Consider the following 22,182-nt stretch of genomic DNA (forward strand, 5'->3'; position numbering starts at 1 on the left):
ATGAATTAGATACAGTCTCTAGCAGTTAGAATTGATCTTTCCTGCTAATTCAGCCCATTGTAGAAGGAAGACTCCCAGGTCTAAGGGAACGGGACAAAAATGCAGGTTTTAAGTGTGTCTCCTTTGGTAGACCTGGTTTGTGTCAGCATTGTAAAAGTTAAACTGCCTTGGCTCTTGTATATTACATCTCTCTCAGAGTTGTTTGTTTTTCCAACAGTTAATGATCCTGTTCTGAGTAATCTCTACACTCCGTGACCTAAGACAACTCACTGAGGGTGCAGGCACAGTCTTTGACACGGCAGTAGGTTTTCTCTGTGTCAAGCTAATAAAACCCGTAACCTTACCTTTATTACTGCTGTCCCCTCACTAACATCAATACCTTTGCAAGGAAGAAGACGCCTTGCACAGAGCCACATACAACTTGAAGTTCTAAACTGGCGTTTCCTGAGTTGCCGAAGAAAGATGTCTTGTGAGGATAACACATAGAGTTTCCAGGCCTTCCTATGGGCTGACTTTCTAGATTTTAGTGGAACTGGGAGGAGGGGTGGGTGGGACTTGGAAAAAATGTCAAACAGAAAGCTCAAAAGAAAATAAACTCTGGTGGTGATCAAATGAGGAATATTAATGGCCAAACAGAGAAAACTCTCTAAATTTGTGATCAATATTAATTTGATCAAAGATCATTTTGGAGTCTACTTTGGATCAAACACTCTATGATTTAATAATGGATAAAATGTGGTTGAACCTTGGAAGGCGTGCAGTTCTAGTAAGAGAAGGAGATAAACACGGAGTAATGATTTACTATTACAGGCAGAGTTCAAGGTGAAGTTATGGGGTTGTAGGAAGGCCTGCCGAAGCTATTAATACATTATAAATGAGGTTTCCAGTTAAAAATTAAAGTTTTCCTCCATTTAAATATTTCACATTACATTATTTTAATACATATTTTATTTATTTAGTGTGTGTGCACTCAGGTATAGGTCTACATAGTCTATGGTATGCATATACGTACCATGCATGATATACCTTTGAAGATGGGAAGAAAACTTTGAGGAATCCGTTCTGTCTTTCTACTTAAAGGTCCAAATGATATGACTCGGGTTGTCACAGCCAGAAGCAAGTGTTTTCACCCATGGAGCCATGGAGCCAACCCTTTAGCCAATGCGCTGATCTATCCCCACCTCCAGATCTCAAGAACACCTCTGTTGCTTCTTTAGTGCAACAGATTGAAAAATAAAAGACTTCCATATATTAGGTGTGTATGGAATTTCCAAAACATCCCATTTCTCCTCATTGTGTCTCTAAGAAGCTAACATGAAATCGTCAAGTGATACGACTGCTTTTGAAGCAATGGGAATGCCAAAATAGGCTGAAGGGAGGGAGGTCAAGAAAGCCACACAGTACTCCAGGCCCTTGGCCCTCTAGCCTTGGAGATCTTGCTTACTTAGTAGTACTTTTTTCTTTCTGGACTAGGAAATTGTATTCTAATAACAGGCTTAGATATTAAAACCTCCTAGGACAATGAAGGTGAAGACTCCACAAACCATTCCTTAGGGAAAGTATCTCAAACATATTTAAAATTTTAAGCCACAGAGACCATGGTAAACAGGCAAGATGTTTTCAGTCACATCCACCATTTTCAAAGGTAGGCAGGAATCAAGCAAGAATTTTAAAAACATTTCAGGACTGGAGAGATGGGCTCACATGTTAATAGTATGCGCAGTTCTTGCAGAGGACCCAAGTCCACTTCTCTGCATCTATATCAAGCAGACACAACTGCCTGCCTGCCTGTAACTCAAGGTCTAGGCAATCAGATGCCCACTAGCCTCTGTGGGCACCTGTGTTCACATGGTACCCATGAATTTATAAATTACAAATAAGAAACTACAAAAATATGTACTGTTTTTAAAACTGTTATCTTATGAAGCCTGTGTGTGCCAACTAATGTCACCATTTTGTGGACTCATTTCAGAGATTAGCTCATCTGAAACTATACAGTTATGGCTGCTTGTTCATAGGTTTATTATACAATCCAATTTGCTAGGGACAGTCCCAGTTTATACCAATTGTTTGATGTAATTAATAATATCCTCCCCACACACTTGAAAAGCACTGCGTTCAGGCAATCATTTGTACGGCTGCCTGTGTGTTTTCCAAACTCTGTTCAGAGAGTTGAGAACAATGTGTGCCCTCTCTAATCTCTAACCCTCCTGGCTGTCTATCCTCTCATACTCTGAATATGATTTTGATTACTGAATGATGCAGCATACGATTTCACTATGATAGAGTACAGGCGAGACAGTACTGTGGATACAGTTTAGTTCAGCACATTAGTAAAGAAGGGGCAAGATTACTTGCGCGCCATCTGCCAATAGTTCCTCATCCAGTTTTTCAACTAAGTGATACATGTGACTCTGTTGTTTGGTTGAAATTAGGACTGGGCTCTTGCAAAAGGGCCTGAGCAGGTGGTGGCCTTGGGCCATTTGTTCCGGTTACGACATCTCCATTTGTGTGCTGCAGACATTTGCTGCCCATACTAATCATTAAAGTCAAGGGTAGAAGCACGAATCAGATCCTAACGTCCATAGTCTTCACATGCTTTGTAGAATATGTCCTTCAATGATGGTAAATAAATACAGTAACAGTTGTTCAGTATGGTTTAGACTCTTGAGGGAGAAGGAAGGGTGCCTATCTTGCTTTATGTTATCCTGTGTTTACAAAGCAAGAAGGATCATGGGAAAACTGCTTTCCTGCTGCTCTGTAATTTTATTGCTGGCTTAAAGCATCCCAGCCGCAAAAGGAAATTCTGCATCTTGATGTTCATTTTGCTTTTGACTTAGCATTTTCTTTTGTAACTTCTGTTTCCATGTTGTTTATGTCTGGGAAATCTTTGTATTTTATACAAAGCTCACCAAACAGCTATATAGCCAATTCCTGAAGAAATATTTATCAGGGCTGGGGAGATGGCATTTCAATAGTCAAGAGTCTTACTGTGTAAGTGTGATGACCTCGTTGGACCTAATTTGCATGTGAACTCAGGAAGAAGCCTGGATGCCCTGTAAACCCTCATCAGAGAGGGAGGAAGCTAAGACAGGCAGATTCCTGCAACTTTCAGCTCAGTCAATTTATTCAAAACACAGCCAGCCCCATCCACGCTCAATCAGAGATTCAGTGTCAATGTCTTAAGCCAGATGATGATGAAGGATAGTATCTGGTGTCACACATACACAATCTATCTAAACACACACACACACATGCAGGCATGCACATGCACACTCACTTGCAAGCATGATTATATATACGCACTATGTACATAGATTCGGGCACACGGTATTTATAATGTAAAAATAAAAATGAACAGACAGCTTTACCTTATACCTTTATGGTATCTTAGATTTTTAAAACATAGGACACTAAAACCCATCCCAGATTTTAATAAATAGTATGTCCTCGTGTTTTCATAATCCTTGTACACTTTCAAATCTCCGTGTGTGTTTAACCATCCTAGGGAGGGATTCTTTTAAGTCTCAGCCTAGAAGCCTACAATCCCCATTTCATTCTGCTTGTGGTAGTGCTGGCGCGCTTCCCTCTGAAATAATCAGCGCTGCTTTTTCCACAAACAGCATGTAGTAATTAGAACACGCGTTCCGTGAATGCTGCTAAACCTTTTTTGTGAATCAAATTCTTTCAATTCTCAAGAGTTTCCCTAACCAGGCATGGATTCAAGAAATGTCTCATTGATTGCCTTGCTTACCAGAGAGTAGGAAAAAGAGCTGTACTGTCTCCTCAGTCTGAGAAATGACACGAGGGCACAGAGCACTGAGACAGTTTCAGAAACAGCTTTTCTGTTAGCCCCTGAACGACAGGACAACATTATCTCCTCTCTTGACACCCTCTGGTCTCAGAGTATCTGTCAATATTATGTCTTTGATTAAGTTCATCTAATCTGTTAATTATATGTATCAGACTGGGACTTCAGCCTGAAATGGATTTAATCTGAGTAAATTCGAGGCTCTATTTATTTATTTTATAGGTATTTGAGCTGCTATATTGTAGCCATTACTGAACTTAATCCCGGAGATATACTATGAATATGAGCCAGGCAGAGGTATAGTATCTACTGCTCTTAGTTTGGACAACAGAATCAGTATTCATGTTAGAAGCACACCCTCTGTGTTTCCTACTGTGTCTCCATGTGAGACACAAATCTCCGAATGAAAGATTACATACATCCAGGAGCCTCTAGTATTAGCAGCAATGCAGTTGAGCCTTTGCAGAGTGATGGCCAAGGCACCTTCCTTTTCTAGCTTGTCATGGCTATGACTGACTTTTTCAGGAGCCTGCAGAGAACTGAGTTCCGGTCAATCACCTCCAGGACACTGTGGGTGGTTCCACGTTGCCATCTTTCTGCCTTTCTGACTCATAAAAGCCAAGTCAACAGAACCAAAAGGGAAGATCTACTGATGGTCCTCTGAGTTTGGTCCCGTCTTCCCTTGCTGTTAGAAGATAATGTCTCCCAGAAGATAATGGTGTCACTAAGTAAGGCTGTGGGAAACCCTCCCTAAACAATCAAACCGATAAGCACTCGGGCCTAGTGACATGCATGCCTGGCTAAAATGTAATGTATCCTTTTAAATCAATTTCGAAACAGACTCTCCAGGCAAGGCAGCTACTGCACGTCACGACAACCCACTAACGTGCACTTCAGAAACAGTAGGATGCTCCATGCGTCGCCTAGATGACAGAGAGGAGATGCCAGAAGACTGTGATGGTGACACAGGTGTTTGTAAGGAAGGCTCTGTTAGCTCTAAGGAAGTAGTTTCCATGGGCTACGACGTACCACGGGCCCCTTGGCAGCTCTTCTCTCCAGTTTTTTAAAAAGTAGTTAAAAGAAGGGGATTGCGAAAGGCAACGGAACCTTGATGCTTTTTGACAAGATATAAGAACATATCCGTGAGGATAAAACTCTCTGTCTCTGTTTTATTTCTTATCTTTCTTTATCATTTAGCTGTCCACGGGCATCTCTGGACCAAGTGCTTCTTCTGGGCCAGCTATTAAAGAATTTCTCTTCCCCCAGTTGCCTGATGGAAACACAGTCATGTAGATGGTTCTGTGATGAGTGAACTTCTAACACTGCTTAAAGCTGGCACACTGGTCCCTGTGAGTGTCCAAGCAGTGTTTAGAAAGTCTAACCAATCCTTGGTTCACCCTGAGGCTTAGGGCATTATTCTCCACTCGTGGGTTTGATGGTCAGGCATCTCATTATAACTTTGTAAACAGGGACAAGTGCTGGCGGGTTGAACAACACTCCCCTAATTACAGCATTAGCGTTTTAAGAGGCATCTAGTATAGTGTAGCCTTGTAGATGGAACAAGTCCTCCAAAAAAGGGATCGGAGAAGGAAATGTGGAAGCCATGTGAAAGAAGGAGGCCACCACTCCTGTCTGAGTGACGTCAGAATGCAGAGACTTCTGCTTCTTTATAACATTACCAAGAAGTGATTGGCTAACCCGAGCCTTTGATGACCTGTTGAGACCAAGAGACACTGTAAGGGCAACAAAGAGTGGGCTTTGTTGTGATCACCAGGTTGGAAATCTCACAGGCAAAACCTGTCTCTGTCTGGGTGGAAAACCAGAGAGGAAGTATTTAGTGTGACCTCTCGCACACATCATGAGAATAATTGACACTATAGTTTGGGTTTATTTTTAAAGTACAATCATTAGACAAAGTGCTTGTCACACCTTTTATTTTTTCTGGAAATCTTTCCCTTCATGCCCTGGCGTTGACCATTAGTCCTCCAATTCTCTTCCTGCATATACTTAACTTTAATCTCTTGTAGAAGGAACCTTCAACAGAACAGTTTATGCAGAGACAGTGTCACACAGCTGTGCCACAGTGGCTATCAAGTGGAGCACTTCCTTGCAACTGTCTTTCATCTGTCACCAAGTCCGTGTCACCTCTGACATATGTTACTCTTTTTTAACTGGTTGCTATTATTCTTTATTTCAATTTAAAAAAAGCCTCTAGATACTAGCACATTTGAAATTTATGCTAAGCTTCGCATTCTTTCTGTTCTTTAAAGTAAGTGTGGGTTTTTGTTGTTGTTGTTATTGTTATTGGTTTTGGTTTTTTTGCTTTTTGTGAAGTCCATCATTAAGGAAAGAACACTGTAGCAATACAAAGGCATATTGAATGTAAAATTATAAGTTAATGTCCAGCACATATCTACTCTTAAAATATGATAAATAATAAAGATGAGCACCTATTGAATGTCTATAAGGCCTGCTCTATATTATTTATGAGCCACTGCTATAGGGTTTACTTTTTCTTACATCTAATCATTTATTCTGCATGGGGAGGGAGATGCCGCGGGCAGTGGTGCCCATGTGGAGGTAACAGTACAACTTTTGAGTCTGTTCCTTTCTTCTACCACGTGAGATCCGGGAACTGAACTCAGGTCCTCAGGGTTGGTGCACAGCCTTGACCCTCTGAGGCAACTCTCTGGTGCTGCTGGAATATGTAGACCATTTTATTTAAATACAATATCTAACGTGTTATAAATCAATATTGAAAAAATTAGGCTAAAAACCTTTTGGGAAGTTTAACCAAATGGTTCTCCTCCAAAAAAATAATCTTTTAAAATCAAATCTCTACATTAATGGCGGTGTTCAGTGGTCATGCATGTTGGTAGCAATTGCTTAGCTTTTTTATGGAATGAAGTGGCCGTTTACACCAAGCGTTCTTGGTGTTTCTGCCATGTCCCCTTCCTGTATGTAAGAGAAATCAAGCCAGGTGAAGTCTTAAAACATGCTTCCTAATTGGTGAAGCACACCATTGCCACCACAGACTCAGTTTTAGACAACCTATTTCTCATGGAACGTCCGCCAAACATTTCTCATAAGCTGCCCATTCAGACCTGTCTCAGCTGAGATTTATAATTACTGGCGTTAACCGTGGGAATCCCACATTGTTCTCGGGAGCATCGGCTCTGGTGAGGGCTCCGCCTTGCTTGGGTACTTGAGTTATTTCATTGGTTGTTTCCTATCATCTTGTACCAGGAAACTGCCAATCAAATCACCACTGTTGTTCTTCCCTTTCCTATCTGTCTCCCCTGCCCTGCCTTTCACTACTTGTAAGGTTTGATTTTGTTTTTGGAATTTGGGAAAAACAGACAAAAGAGTCCACCCAAATCACATCTAGAGAGAAAATGTATGGGATTCATGCTCATTTGGGTGGCTCTGCTTTTTATAAGACTTTTGGAGTGTATACTTACATGACTAAGTGTTCATTCATCCAGTAAGCACGCTTGCTGCTTCTGCCTCCTAATGGGACATGGCCCTATTCTCTTAATGCTTATAGCTGGAGAGATAAACACAAAACATGTGATTATCCAAATCCTTAATTATACTGACTGTAAAGAAGGCATGCAGGATGCTTGGAGTGTTTCAAACAGCCCAGACACCTGTGCTAGGTTAGGAAGACTTCCCAATTCACTAGAGATAAGAGGAGAATTAGCCTGGGTCCAGGGAAACAGCCTAAAATAATGTGTGACATTAAGAGATTTTGTTTATTTCTAGAGTCTTCAAACTAGAGGAAACGGGAGGTTTAAAAGATCTTTTAATAAATGGATGGCTGACTATCACTCCTTTAAAGAACGTCCAAATACTTCCCAGGGATTGATCTGTACTAAGCTCACTGTCACCTTCCTCTTTTCCCAGGGCATAGAGGGACTGGGTTCTAAATGCCCCGTGTGTTTTCTTGTTCATTAGAGGTGTGCTCTTCTGTGCCTGGAATCATTGGTGCTGACTTACCTTGAGGAAAACTTCCAGTTCTAGATTGTTCCCTCTTCACAGTCTGATTAGAGAACACAGACTGTCGTGGTAGGAGCTCTACCTGTGTATGTAGGGACGCGAACTGCCCTGTGTCACTGTCAGACTCTGGCACAGAGCCCAGAAGCACTGAGGAATGGGAGTTGAAGGAGAAAACTCTCTCCCGAGTGAGAGGAGACAGAGAGAACTCTCCTGTGTGAGTGGGGACAGAGAAACCAGGTGACAAAGGACAGGGGAACTGGGCCAGCATCTACATCTAGCCAGCCAGGGGCAACAGGAAGAGAGATGGGAGAAATATACAGTAACAAAATGACTTCACGAAAACATAAGCATTGTAGCTACAGGTTGGTTTTAATCCACCACACTTCATAGCATTACAAGGTCTGGGCAAGAGTCCCACTAGAGGCTCTAGATTAGGGCCAACACTAACCTCCTACAACCTTGTGTTCCATTCTGTATGTTGCCTTTTCCATTCAGTCACATCATCAGGGCCAGCTCTGGAAAGAAACCCCAGCTAGCCCGGGAAATGGCCAGCGGGACGTTTAAACAGGAACTGTTCTTGCCTCAGTCCCTCATTAAGCAGTGCTGCCTTAGGGACTGGTGCAGCTCAGAATGGTTTTAAACTGAAGGTGCACACGTTTAAAGGAGAGAGCTGTGCATCCTTTAAATCCATGTGTCTTAAAACTTAACGTGTACCACAGTCGCACAGGGATCAGATAGAATCCAGGTTTGGGGAGATGGTAGTGGCTGAGCTTCTGAATATTTTTTTCAAGATTTTTTTTCAAGACAGGGTCTTACTATGTAGCTCAGCCTGTCCTAGAACTCATTATGTAGTCCAGGTTGACCTCTAACTCACAGCTATCCTCCTGCCTCTGCCTCCAGAGTGCTGGGATTAAAGTGTGTACCACGATGCCCTGTGAGCTGAAGTGTTAACTGTCTCTATAAGGGCGTATAGACGATGCTTTGAGTGGCAAGATCAATAAGTGCAGTAATAATCACCTGTGTGTCTGTGTGTGTCTGTGGGTGTGTATGTGTGTGTGTCTGTGTGTCTGTGGGTGTGTATGTGTGTGCATGTGTGTGTCTGTGTGTGTGGGGGTATGTATGTCTGTGTGTGTCTGTGTGTACGTGTGTGTGTCTGTGTGTGTGTGTCTGTGTGTGTGTGTCTGTGTGTGGGGGGGTGTGTATGTCTGTGTGTGTCTGTGTGTACGTGTGTGTGTCTGTGTGTGTGTGTCTGTGTGTGTGTGTCTGTGTGTGTGTGTGTCTGTGTGTGTCTGTGTGTGTGTCTCTGTGTGTGTGTCTGTGTGTGTCTGTGTGTGTGTCTGTGTGTGCGTGTCTGTGTGTGTGTCTGTGTGTATGTGTGTGTGTCTGTGTGTGTGTGTGTGATATGGAGATTTAAATAACCTGTGTTTAAAACAAAATCACAAGCCAGGCTTGCTGTTCTGTCCCTTTAAACCCCGGCATCTGGGAGGCAGAGACAGCAAGAATTCTGTGAACTTGAGGCCAGGCTGGAATACGTTCCCAGTTCTAGGCCTGGCAGGGGTAAATCATGGAGACTCTGTCTCAAAAATTAATAATAATAATAATAATAATAGTAATTCAAATTAAAATCAAATAATTTGCATTTTACAGCAGTCTGAGTTTAAAAGCTATGTTTTTAGATGTATTCTTTAGAATCTTGTGTCAGACTATGCCCAACCTTTCGTACCCACTCTGCCTCCACTCTTATCTGCTGGCGGGGCTAGCATCAGCTCTTATCTTTAAACTGGGCTCTCAAGTGTTGCTTGCGGAGCTTCCGGCAGCCTTCTAAAACCCTACAGATTCCTAAGATACATATTAGAGCAAATGGAAGACTAACTGTCTCCTGGTGTAGAAAAGAGTTTTTGATTAGATTTAAACAGCTGTCATCTCGGAAATTTCCCTCTCTAAATCATTCTCTGCTTTCAACAAGCTCTCACGGGTTGCTCTCTCTTGGATGGCAGCTCCAGCCTGTATCCTTCTAACTCAGGCTAACTGTGTCCTCTGATAGGAACTGATACATATTTAAGGACATCTTTGCTAGCTCGAAAACACTTGGCTTCGAGAAATTTTACTCAGTATCTTCTTTGCTGTAATGAGTATTTTTCCTTGTAGCCCAGCAAAATTCAGCCACATAAAGGACGGTGGTGCCTCTGGCGACACAGCTCAAAGCCATTTTGAAAACTGCGGGGAGGAAATGTTACCATTTTTCATTGAACCTAGATGAGATGTAATCTAAAATATATGCTTTTTTAAAGCAGCTCAGACTTGTGGGAAATGGCAATTAAAAACCGGTGGACATTGAACCAAGATTACATCATGGAAAACTGACTAATGTTTTAAGGGTAAATATATTTGCCAATGGTATCATTCTACATTTTAAAAATAAAATGTGAAATGCCCTCCTGTGCTTTGGATGAAGTTTCCCCTGGAGAATTTACAGATCGTAAGTGAAACGGCCATTTTCTTGTTAGTCACAATCAAAGTGAACTAGGATTGTCTAAAAACATGCAAGAAGCGATTACAGGGTTTATGGCTCCGCACTGCACTGCTGGGCCACCCATAGGATTCAGCAGTGGGGACTGAACTGGCTTCGTCCAGCTTCGGGGAAAAGAGCACACTGGACTGAGACCCTTATTTATTTATTTATTTATTTGCACATTTATTTGCTTCATTGAATAAACTGACTTTGTCGGTGTTCCAGCTTTCAACCTTATTTATCTTACACAATCAGAAGGAAACATATCTTAATTCTGGCACTGAAGCAAAGACTATTCATCGTTTCAACTTTCCTTCTTGGCTGCATATGCCAACTTTCTTCTCCTTTAAGCTGAGGTCCAGGGCATGTGCTGCCTGCCACTAGAGACCTTGTGGCGGTCCATGGTCCATGCTGGCTCCAGAAACCATGTGTAAGTCCTGTAAAGGGCAAGAAGGCTGTTTTTGCCATGGTATTGATGACTGCAGATTCAAGAGATGAGAAAGAGAGACACGGAAGGTTTCTGTGACAACTCCTACCATTCCTACCCCCAACCCCCAAAAGGTAACAGCCTAGATAGAAAGCTACTGAAGAAATCCCTTAAAACGTGTGACAAGGATGCTGAAGTACCGCTTTCCACAATCGGTGGCTTCTGAGGGGTGCAGGTGGGAAAGGACTGGAATTTCTATAAGGGGCTGGCCCCTGGGACTGTGACCATACTCCAGTGAGTGTACCCCTACTTTTTAATGAAAATTTGTCCACTTCGTTCTGTGCAGTGTCTCCTTCTGTAGTCCAAGCTGGCTCAGTCAAGCTTGCTATACTCCCAGGTTGTCCTTGAACTCACAATTGCCCCTGCCCGACCCCAGTCTCCAGACAGGCATCACTGCTCACAGCTTCCCATGTGATCTCACAGTGACAAATATTTGTCTTCAGTCTTTCCTACATTTCAAACTCCTGGTTATATTTTCAGGCTCAGTTAAATTCCTTCTCTTCCAGGATGCTCGTAGCTAACCCTCGAGTCAGAATCGCTCTCTCGGTCTTCTAAGAACAGTAGAACCCATGTGTGTGTCATCAAACGTTCAACAGGTGATCCTGGAGACGTAATCAAGGGGGAACAGCAAGCACATATTGTGTCAGTGAGATGGGATCAGTAAGTAAAGGCAGCTGTGAACCTGGCAACTGAATTTGATATCCGCATCATATCATTTATCACTTCCCACATCACTTACATACAGATGAAGGAGAGAACTGATTTGATAACAATTGTCCCCACATCTCCAAAAGCATGCCTTGGCATGTATAACCACATGTGCACATGCATACTCTCATATACTCACACACACATACGGAGAGACAGAGACTGAGAGACAGAAACCGAGACAGAGAGACAGACACAGAGAGACACAGAGAGAGAGAGATCTCTACCTCTCAATTAAAAAAGAAATCTAAACAAGACATACTGCCTTGAATTTATTTTCTCCAAAGAGTCTAAGCTTATGTAACAGTGGCGTGTGGTACTCTTAGGGTGTCCATGTAAGTTTCCAGACGAGGTACCACAGTGTGGCGCCAGCTGTGTCTGCAGACCAGATTCACAGAGATCCCCATGCCTGTGTCTCCTGAGTGCTTGGTGGAGAGGTTTCTGCCCCATGTTCTTCATGTAGCCATCGGAGGCATCCAAGGTTAAAGCACAAGGTTCTACGGAGTGAGTGGCCACTGTATTTCTTTTAGTAAGCGAGTTATGTAACTGGTTTTTATAAGATTGACAGAATCCTAACTATGCTTCGAGTTTTAATTGTACGCACACTCTTTTGTTGGTGGTGGTGGTAGTGTTGGTTGTTTTTTGGGTTTTTTTTTGGTTTTTCGAGACAGGGTTTCTCTGTGTAGCGCTGGCTGTCCTGGAACTCACTCTGTAGACCAGGCTGGCCTTGTCCACACACTCTTAACAAAACAAACACACCTAATATATTTGCCCGAGAATCTCTCCTCCATACAGAAAAACATGTAAATTTCATTTTTTTTTCTTGGTTTGTAAGATTTCATGTAGGACTTAGCTTTCTTGCTGTGAAAGACAAACTAAAACTATATGTTAAGGTCCAGTTCATAGAATTCACATTGTTAGCATGTTAATATACTTCTGTTCTTATTTAAAATTGTATTCTTGTTTCTTTAGTACTATGTTACTCAAAGTAATATGAAGTTAAAACATATTTAATGGTTACTTTCAAATCTTTCTCTCCATTGTGAGATACTATGGAAGACCAAGACAGAAAAGCACAGGTAACATTAAAAGATGCCATTTTCCTCTTCGAGTTTTAACACTTGCAAAAAAAAAAAAAAAAAAAAAAGACAACAGTTCTATGTTTACTTTTCTGCCTTTCCTTTCTTTAATGGGCATTTTCCCATTTTCTCTGTGTTTAGAACATTATCAATAGGTCCCAAAGCATCAGAGGAAACACAGACCTTGCCATATTGGATCAAGAGAAATGGATAACATGAAATCATCTACCCTCAGGCCAAAGCGGCTCTAACTGGCCCTAACAGGGTTGCTCACAGCTACCCAGCCATTACCCACCTCAATCTGGACACTGAAAAATGCAGGTCTAGAAAACAGTGGTGGGACTCAGGGGTCAAATGATCTTGAGAATGATCTCGAGGGACCCTGCTCTTCAGTCTGAAGCCACGGGACTCATGGTGTCGCCTACAGCAGAGCTGTAGACTCTGCCAAACGGAGCACTTGCCGTACAGTACAGACTGTCCTGAAACTGAGGTCCCACGGTGGGGTGGAAAGATCCGGACCCAGAGGGCCAGACTCCCCCTGTGATGGTTACACGAGAGTGAGAGAGTTCTGTGTGCCTTCAGTTGTTTCTGTTTTTGTTTATTCCTAGGCAAAAAAGAGAGACAACAGACTGTAGCAATTAGGCAAGGGAGAACCCTCAAAGTCAGGGAGAAAATCAAAGCAAAGACTTAGTCACCCAATCTTCCAGAAGGAAGGAGAGGAAAAATGAGCTGCAGCTTGGCGGATTAAATGCTGCATGTAGGTTTCAGGAAGGAATTTTTGTGGTAAGGGGCAATGGAAGATAGCGAGTTAACAGTACAAACCCTCATGAAAAATCAGACGCTACCACCAGAGGCACATTGTAGAATAAGGAAGCCTTGAAAGGCAGGGCCATGTATTTACCATTTTGCTTGATCTACATATCAAAAGCATCCTCCACTGTATATAGAAGATCCTTGCAGGAAGATGTTTCATAGGAAAAAGTAAAATAAAAAGAGAAGAAAGGAGAGAGCGCTGGAGGCTATATCCTTTCTTTTCTTTTTCTTCTTTTTTTTTCATCCTGGATTCTTTCGTGAATCTCAGGCCAGGGCTGTACGCTCATGCAAACCAATGCCTTCCCAAGTCTCCACAAATGCAAGAGACCCTGAAGTGAAGTGACAGGAAGAGCTGAAGGGCAAGCAGAGTCAGCAGGAGAAATCTGGTGGCCTGCGCCATACAAAGAAAACGCCCCGCCCCCTGTTTAATGACTGCTTGTGAAATAGGAGCCTTCTGCACCAGTCAGGGGGGGGGGGGGGAAACTTCTGCTCAGCTAATCTTAGACCTATTTTTATTTGATAATATAGCCTCCTAAGTATTTCCAATCAGTCATATTGAAAAACTGAAAGTCAAATTGCCAATGAGCTGAAACAAAGATGATTAGCTATTTGAAAACTAACATTATTCTATGCACATACTAGGCTCATCTCTAGAACACTCTGTCACAGCAAAGATTTCTTTTTGACGAAGATTTCACTCCTTAAAGAAAAAGAGCGAGACAGAAGCGTCTGCTTCCTGTAGGTTGTGTTTTACTTTCTTTGTGTTTGTTTTCTGGCCAGGCATCTTACCAGCTCTAACAGAGTTTTAGACAGAAAGGGCATTTCATGCAGAATGAAGGGAATTTCACTTGTTATAACAGTAACATTCAGGATTTACTATGATCTTAGACATGAGACTTCTTGACTCTTACCTGGAAACTCTGGCAATGTGTGTTGACCACAGCTCTTCTGACCATGGTACCAGGGTTCAAACCCACTCCCATGCTCTTGTGACACTCAGCAACATCTGCAGTTTCTTGAACCTAAGAAAACAGCACGTATGGTTTGTGTCACAATGTTATTGTGAGAGTTGAGTTAATTAATATGAAGCAATTTCCCAGTACAGCTCCTGAGCTGTTTGGGATGAAGCCGACTTCTTGGTTTCCTTTCCCCTAAGAGCCCAGCCACCATGCCTGTCTGCCCTCCATGCTTCTCACTCCTGTCTTTCTTCAGTCCTCCTTTATATCACCTAAATCAAGCCCTGCATTGCCACCCCCCCCTTGACTAGGATGACGGCTGCTTACTTCTCTCTTACCCACAGACTGCACTATTCCTAACCCATTTCTTAAATGTTGAAATCTTTCCTGGGAATAAACATAGTCAGTCATGCTGTCTTGCTGCTTACAATTTTCCCCAATGGCCATAAAACACAATGTAATCTTCTTAAAGGGATATCTGGAGGACTTGGTCGTCAGGGGATTCAGAGCTGGCTTTTGCTCTCCTCACCACACCCTCTAAGTAAGGAACTCACTATTCTTGACCTAGCTACTGAAGCTCTACCATCTGTCTCTGAGCTCACTCTTCTTCATCCTTATAGGAGACACTTCCCACCTCAGACAGAGAACAAGCATTCATTTCCATGACATAGCTGAAATGTTACTTCTTATATGTAGTCTTCTCAGACACATAGAAGAATTTGTCTTCCTGTAGGATTTGTAATTATATACCTTATATCATACCATATTTCATCAATTACTTGTGCATATCTCTGTCTCTGCACTGAACAAGCACCCTCCCATGTTTAGCATAAGGCCAAAAACGTTGTAGTATTTGGTAAGTATTTACTGAATTAACTATTACAAACAGCAACAACAACAAAATCAGCTCCTAGATTAACATATCCCAATTTACAAGTGGATTTTTATTTTCATGGTGTGTGTGTGTGTGTGTGTGTGTGTGTGCAGTTTCTTTCTACACTGGTGAGTGAAAGAAACAGAATTGAAGTACATTAAAGGAAGTCTGGAAAGCAGAAACAACCATTGCTAGTTTACATCTCTATATTAAAGGTGATTTTTTTATTTTCAATTGTGTGTATGCATAAGGAGGGAGTACTGAAATATGACTGGTGATGTCCAAAGAAGCTAGAGGTATCTAGCCTGGTTAAGCCTGGTGCTGGAGTTACAGGAGGTTGTGTGCTGGGAGACAAACTCAGGTCCTTAGTAAGAGCAGTATTTCCTGGGCCAACTCTAAAGCTCCCTTGAGTCAATTGCATTGATTTAACAAGCAAATGCATTTTGACCCAAATATTCAAGCTTAATAATCTATTTCCTCTGCTAGTTTAGACATAGTACAAACACACAGGTATTTTGTTATTTATAAACCATAAAAATTTTAGGTCATTCAATTCCTTGCTTTTTCTTGTCTTGTTTTGTTTTCCCTTTTTGTTTTTGGCATGCTATCAAAAAGGAAGGCCAAGGACAGGAACGCACAGCAATAAACTGACTCTTTCGTACAGCTTTGGCATTGACTCTGACTTCTCATTCAAGAGGCTCTGTGTCTTGTTTACCTCTGACTTTAGGATGCTGAGAATATAACGAGAAGGGAAGGTCCATGGTAGCCTTGTTTTGTTTTGTTTTGGTTCTGTTAAGAAAATAAGAGAGAAAAGCTGGTATGCAAAGGTAGGTTCCGGGCTCTGCTAATGAAGTCCGGTGTGTGCCTAGCCTGGGGCTGACCATGAATAAATGAGCTTTGCTGGTGATGAGATACCAAATATAAGACCCTGTGTTTCTGGTTCTGCACTATCATAGAGCTGCTATTATTCAGCATTTATTAGGTACCCAGAGAGTGTGAGGCATAAACATGACAAGGAGAAAACACACAGTCCCTAACCTCTAAATTACCACAGACAGATGCACAAGGAAGGAGGCAGACCTGGAAATTGCTTCCAAATGGCTGTTTGTAGGAGGGCTTAGAGAGGCGGAAAAACCCAAGGAGGGGCCGGCGGGCGGACAGGATGGCATGTATGGCAAAGGGAGGTGTGAGAAGAGTTAGTGTTTTCATAAAAGGGAGAGGGTAAGAGGTCAGGCCAATTTCCAGAGTCGTAAGGAATGAGATGAAAGATGGACTGGCAATAATGAAGACCCCGAGGGATGTGGAGGTTGGACTGGCCATGTGGGTCTGTGTTGTCCTTGCTGGACAGGAGGCCTCCGGCTTCCCAGGTTGGTAGGGAGATAAAGGACATCGTGGATCCGAGTCCCAAGAAGAGCTTGACCATTTCTCAGCCTCAGTTTCCTCACTTTTGATAGGGAACAGCAGAGCTGGGCAGGAATGCAGTTCTAGTTATCTGGAAACCCGGATTCCTAGAATCACAAGTTCAAAACCTGCCTAGGGTACAGACAGGCTCAAGTTCAAAACCAGCCTGATGCTTAGGGAGGCCGGGTCTCAAAAGTGTAACAAAGACTGGTGGCTCATCTGCTACTTCACTGACTGTTGTCTCTCTGTAAGGTGCTAAGTAAGCCTGTTTCGGTCTTTAAAATGCGCCTGTAAGAAAGGATGAGAGTATAACACGGTGGCTGAGCGCTTACATAGAACGGACATACATGCTCCTAGAATAGGAATGCCCCTAGCTTCTGCCCCCAAGACCTGGAAAAATGAAACAAGACCTCAAAGACTAGTCCTGAGAATTAAAAGACAACACTCTCCACCATTCTCCTTCACGTTGTTTAGGGAACTCAGTCAGGACACACTGCATGCTTAGGCATCCTCTGATACCCAAGGTTTCTTGCTTTTCCTGATTGCCCTCAGGACTCTTAGAAAGAATAAGACTTGTTTCAGAAAGAGAAGTTCAAGTTTAAACAAGCAACGTTCACTAGTAATTATGTAAACAAGAAACATGCTAAAAACCAAATTTGAACCTGGAGAGTAAATTGTTTGCTGTCATTAGACACAGCCCAAACAATAAAATTAAAAATAAAAATCACACTGGGAGCCTTGTCCTACGGTTCCTGGGAACCTTCGAAGGCTCGTCTGTCTTTTCATACTCCGAGCTAGTCTATATGATCTTATTTATAAGCAGGCTGTCAGTCATTTTCACACGGCCTTTCTCTGACGCTACCCCTCCTCCACACATGGAAACCCAAGGGATCAGTAGCGACTTAAAGGGGGAAAAATCGTGTAAAGTTACACCAGGAGCTGCCGTGGTGCTGCCTCCAAGTGCTGTTCCCCTGGGCTCCGACAGTGAATGAAACTTATCTGAGTGGCCCAGTCCACTCCCACCCCTGCCAGATCTGCAGCCCTTTGTTAGAACGCGAGCGAGCGAGAATTGCCCAATCTCAGGGGGCAGCCAGTCTATAATGACCCACATTGTCGAAACTCACAGGAGTTCACTCTCTAGGAATGAAAACTCACAGCTCTTTTTCTCTCTCACTGTTGACAATGCAAAGTAGGTCTATGTGGGAAACCCCGTTTGTGCCAAGGATATGCTGGTTTCCTAGGTGGTGCAGATGGAGTTACAGGGTCGGACAGCTTGCCTAAAGGGGAACTAAAACCGACATATTATCTCAGCACTTATAGGAAGGGCCTGAGAAAGACTATTTCCCAAATGTAGCCGTCATGAGCCTGGCTTGCCTGCATTGATGATTTCATCAGACCGATAATTAATAAGCGTGAATTAGGCTAATGAAATCAGATAGGGTAATGAAAAGCAGCCTTCTCGTTAGCCTCGCTTTTTTCCCCATTGTTTAATCTCTAACAGAGACTGAATTTGCCGCTCGGGACCTAATTGAGACTATTTGACTTCTAGTTGATTTTAAAGAGTCTCCGAGAGCTTTTAGAAAGAGGCAGGTATTAAAAAAATTAATTAATTAATTAATTTAAAAAAACCACGCTAAGAGTCTATACAACGACACAGGTGACAATGGGAGCAGATCAAATCGAAAGCACTGCCACTGTGTCCTGCTCCCTTCAAGAGGAAAGAGGATGCAATAAAGAAAATGATAAAGAAGGTTTATGGGTGGTTTTGTGAGACTGGATTTATACGAATTGGAGATTCTCCTTCCTCCAGTTACACCCTTCTTGAAATTTAAAGTCTATTTTGAGTGTGTGTGTGTGTGTGCATGTGTGTATGCGCGAGGTTCATGGTGGTGGCTGTGGTTGTGGGGGTTCACACACCAGAGGATGACTCCCTAGGTGCCCCTCCACTTTGTTTATTGGGACAGGGTCCAGCCTGGAACTGGAAAAGTAAGCTGAGCCTCTGGTTCTAGTTGTCTCCACCTTCCTGGACCCGGGATTGTGTGCCCTCACCCCCTTCCCCGATTTCTAATGTGGTTCCTCTCCTCCTGCGCCCAGCACCTTATCCACTGAGCTTTCTCCACAGCTCAACTGCTTGAATTTTTTAACACAGAAATTTTAGTAAATAATTAAACTCTTACCGTTCCCTGTGAAGGGGCAAGTGCTGAAGTGCAGTCTAGGAGGGCGGGGGCAAGGATGGACATTTTGACCTCCGGAGTAGAGCTGGGATGGCTTGTCCTCCGTAGAAAGTGAACTCGCCTTCTCTGGCAAGAATTCACAGGCTGCCTCCCTATCTGAAATCTGCAGAAAAAGCTGGCCCCAAGCCTGATGGGATTTGGTTTCTATCTGAATCTTGGGTTTGAAGGAAAGCTCCGGAACCCACAGAAAGGCACAAGGGCAAGGAGAACACAAGCTGCCCGTTCGTCCCTTCAAGGAGCCCAGGAAAGGCAGAACTGTCTGGGCCTTGTTCTAGTGACTTCCCATGGTCCCCTGACCCTGGATGAGTATGTAAATGCAGAGAGAGAGAGAGAGAGAGAGAGAGAGAGAGAGAGAGAGGGAGGGGGAGAGAGAGAGAGAGAGAGGAGAGAGAGAGAGAGAGAGAGAGAGAGAGAGAGAGAGAGAGAGAGAGGGAGGGAGGGAGGGAGGGAGAGAGAGAGAGAGAGAGAGAGAGAGAGAGAGAGAGAGAGAGAGAGAGAGGCAGGAGAGCATCATTGGCGAGTGACTGGTTAAACTAGGCAGGATGTTTGGATTAAAAAAACACAGTATATTTCAAATCTGATAATATTGGATCTATTTTAAGATTACTTATCAGTCAGTTATTGTGCTAATAATCACCATTAAAATTAATACTACACTTTGGGAATTAGGCAAAGAGCTAACAAGTTTGCATTGACACAGAGCGTTCCAAAAGCAATCTGAGTAACTTGTTTCCGGAATGCAGCTGTGTACGTTTCCTTAACATCTTGCAGGTGGAGCCTAATTTTAGTTCAGCCTTGAGAAGGAGGGATTGTTTTCCTCCAGATACACACAGCCCCCACAACAGCAGCCAGGCAGGTGGGGCTCCACAGAGCACTTGTTTACATTCCTGGTTTTAGAAAACAGATGATTCATACTGCTAATCATACAGTTTCTATCTGATTTTAGCTTTTTTTTTTTTAACAGAACAGCCTGGATTACATTTGACCTCTGATTCCTCCAATGTAAAACAAAGGCAATGAAATCGAAAATGATAAGAGAATGAGCCATGGATCCTAAATATAGCTTAGAAGCCAGTGAATGAACGCAAGCAAAATTTAGAAATACATCTGTTTGGCTACAAAAGCGTTTTAAAAAGCAACAGTTCAGATTCTGGTTGGCTCAGTAAGAATATATATATATATATATATATATATATATACACACACACACACACACACACACACACACACACATATATATATATATATATATATATATATATACATTTCTTTCTGCCATTGCAATAAGGAAACTATTAGAGGAAGCTGTTACCAGGGAAAGAGAAAAGACATAAAGGAGCAGGAAGAATGCTCAGTGGGGAAGAGGTCTGACTGCTTTAGTAGGCAAGTTGGTGACTCCAGAACCCTGCCTCATGCTTAGTATGATACCATGGGTATTTAATCCTAGCACTCAGGAGGCAGAGGGAGGCAAGAGTCTCTGTGTTCGAGGCCAGCCTGGTCTACAGACTGAGATCTAGGTCAGCCAGGGCTACATAGTGAGACTCTCAAACAAACAAACAAGCAAACACGAGCCAGGCAGAGCCTTGGAGCTGAATTCAGACAGGCAGCACCCACACAAGGGTGAGAGAAAGCATGAGCCTGGAACCAAGCCCTTGGGCTTGGGGGAGTGACGTTAGAGAAGCAGAGGCAGGAGGATTGCTGAGGCTGGCTGGTTCCCAGGCTATCCAAAAACACAGAGCTCTGGGCTCAGTGTGAGAGAGCCAATCCCCGGTCTTCCCCTTGACCTGAATGGGCATGGGCACACACACTGTACACAAATACAGAAGAAAATTAAAACAAAACAAAACAAACCGCTGAAAGGAAGAACAGTCCCTCACAAGCAAGAACTGCTCCCACCTCCGGGTCTCAGGGAATGACAGGGCTCACATTTGAGATGTGAGGATCAAGCATTTTGAAGAAGCAGATTATTGTTATTAACAGCAATATCTCTTTGAATGTAGTTTTGCAAGTGGTTGAAGTTTCAAAGCACAAGCCCCATCCTTTTTACAGTCTTTAAGGTGTGTTGTGAACCTACTCTGTGCCTCTCTCTAGCTGCCAGAGCTGAGGGTAGGACCATAAGCCAGCTGTGTGATTCTTCTTCTGTTCTGTGGGGTGTTGTTGAATCTCCTGTAACCTTCCTAGAGAGGGGGTGGCACCCCATGCAGCTAGCTTTCTTTCAATTCAGCCCAGTGGAATGGATGGAATTTCTAAGTGTGCTGGATAGAGTCTATTGTTCCGAACCTGAACAGAAACCTCTCCTTGAATGGCCTCTTTTGCACTTTGAAGGTCACCATTCAAAGGCGTCATCTTGAAGTTTCTTAACCTGGGATGTCGGTTTGCCTGAGATGTAAATCTTGCAAGTCGGAATGAACGTCTCTTTTTCTCAGGGAAGGGTGAAGAACATTCCTGGGATCCCCCACTCCCAAAAGAAAGTCTGTTACTCCTGCTAACAACCACAGCTTCCGCTTGCCAGTATAACTTTAGCGCAGTGGTCAGAGTGAGCTCCTGGCCTCAGTTACATTGTAACCTCTGCCTTCCTCTCGCAGTGAGTTAGCATTGAAGAGTTTGCACTTTTGCCTGCCCAGGCTCCTCTGGGTTTATTTCACAACTCTTTTCCCAGCTGCTGACCTGGAGCTATGTTAAGCGACCATCTAAAAGAATGCTTTTCTAAACGATTGTTTCTGAGCACTGTTCTCTTAGTCAACATAGATTTGTTAAGCACCAGTTAATGTAAAGTACTTCCGGCTTTTAGAAATAATATAACACACTGCTGTCTTCTCCAGACCTTCCATGGCTTTGCGGAAGACATGTATCTATGGAGAGAAACTCTAATCAACCCTCTAGTCTGTTTGTAAATGGAGAAGATCTTCTGTGAGACTGTAATTTTTCAAAACCGCTCATCCGAACTCATCTTGAGATAGAAAGGAAAGGATAGAAAACAAGGAGTGGTGACATTTGGCCAGTGGGACAAAGGTCACACTCCATCCCACCTTGTTTGTCCTCCTGCCACATGCCACCCCCATGCATGTCATGGGGGCTGGGGTGGCTGAATAGGCTTTTAGTGATGGCTTTAGGGTGGGGTGAGGGAAAAGCTCAGAACAGGGCAGGGGGAAACTGGTGTGTGTGAAGGCTGGGCTAAATTCGAATGTTTGAGTGATCTAATCTCACAGATGATAGTCCATCACATATCAGATTGAGATTATGAAACTTTCTTGATGGTAATCCCCTTGGAAGTCTTTAAAATGTGATAAGACCCAACCTTCCGACAA

At 43.0% G+C, this 22,182-nt stretch overlaps 1 long non-coding RNA gene across 1 annotated transcript; it reads right to left on the reverse strand.

The window, feature by feature from the left end:
• Positions 1 to 10,595: 10,595 nt before the first annotated feature.
• LOC115030601 (uncharacterized) lies at positions 10,596 to 19,114 on the reverse strand. Its single transcript, XR_003836188.2, has 4 exons — positions 18,818 to 19,114; positions 14,321 to 14,431; positions 12,892 to 13,200; positions 10,596 to 11,411 (listed from the first exon to the last, which is right to left on the reverse strand). It is a non-coding gene; the product is annotated as an uncharacterized LOC115030601 (long non-coding RNA).
• Between the last annotated feature and the right edge of the window lie 3,068 nt (positions 19,115 to 22,182).

The sequence above is a fragment of the Mus caroli genome, unplaced genomic scaffold (genome assembly GCF_978045245.1).
Source record: "Mus caroli unplaced genomic scaffold, Mus_caroli_1 scaffold_3, whole genome shotgun sequence".
NCBI classification, from domain to species: Eukaryota; Metazoa; Chordata; class Mammalia; order Rodentia; family Muridae; genus Mus; species Mus caroli.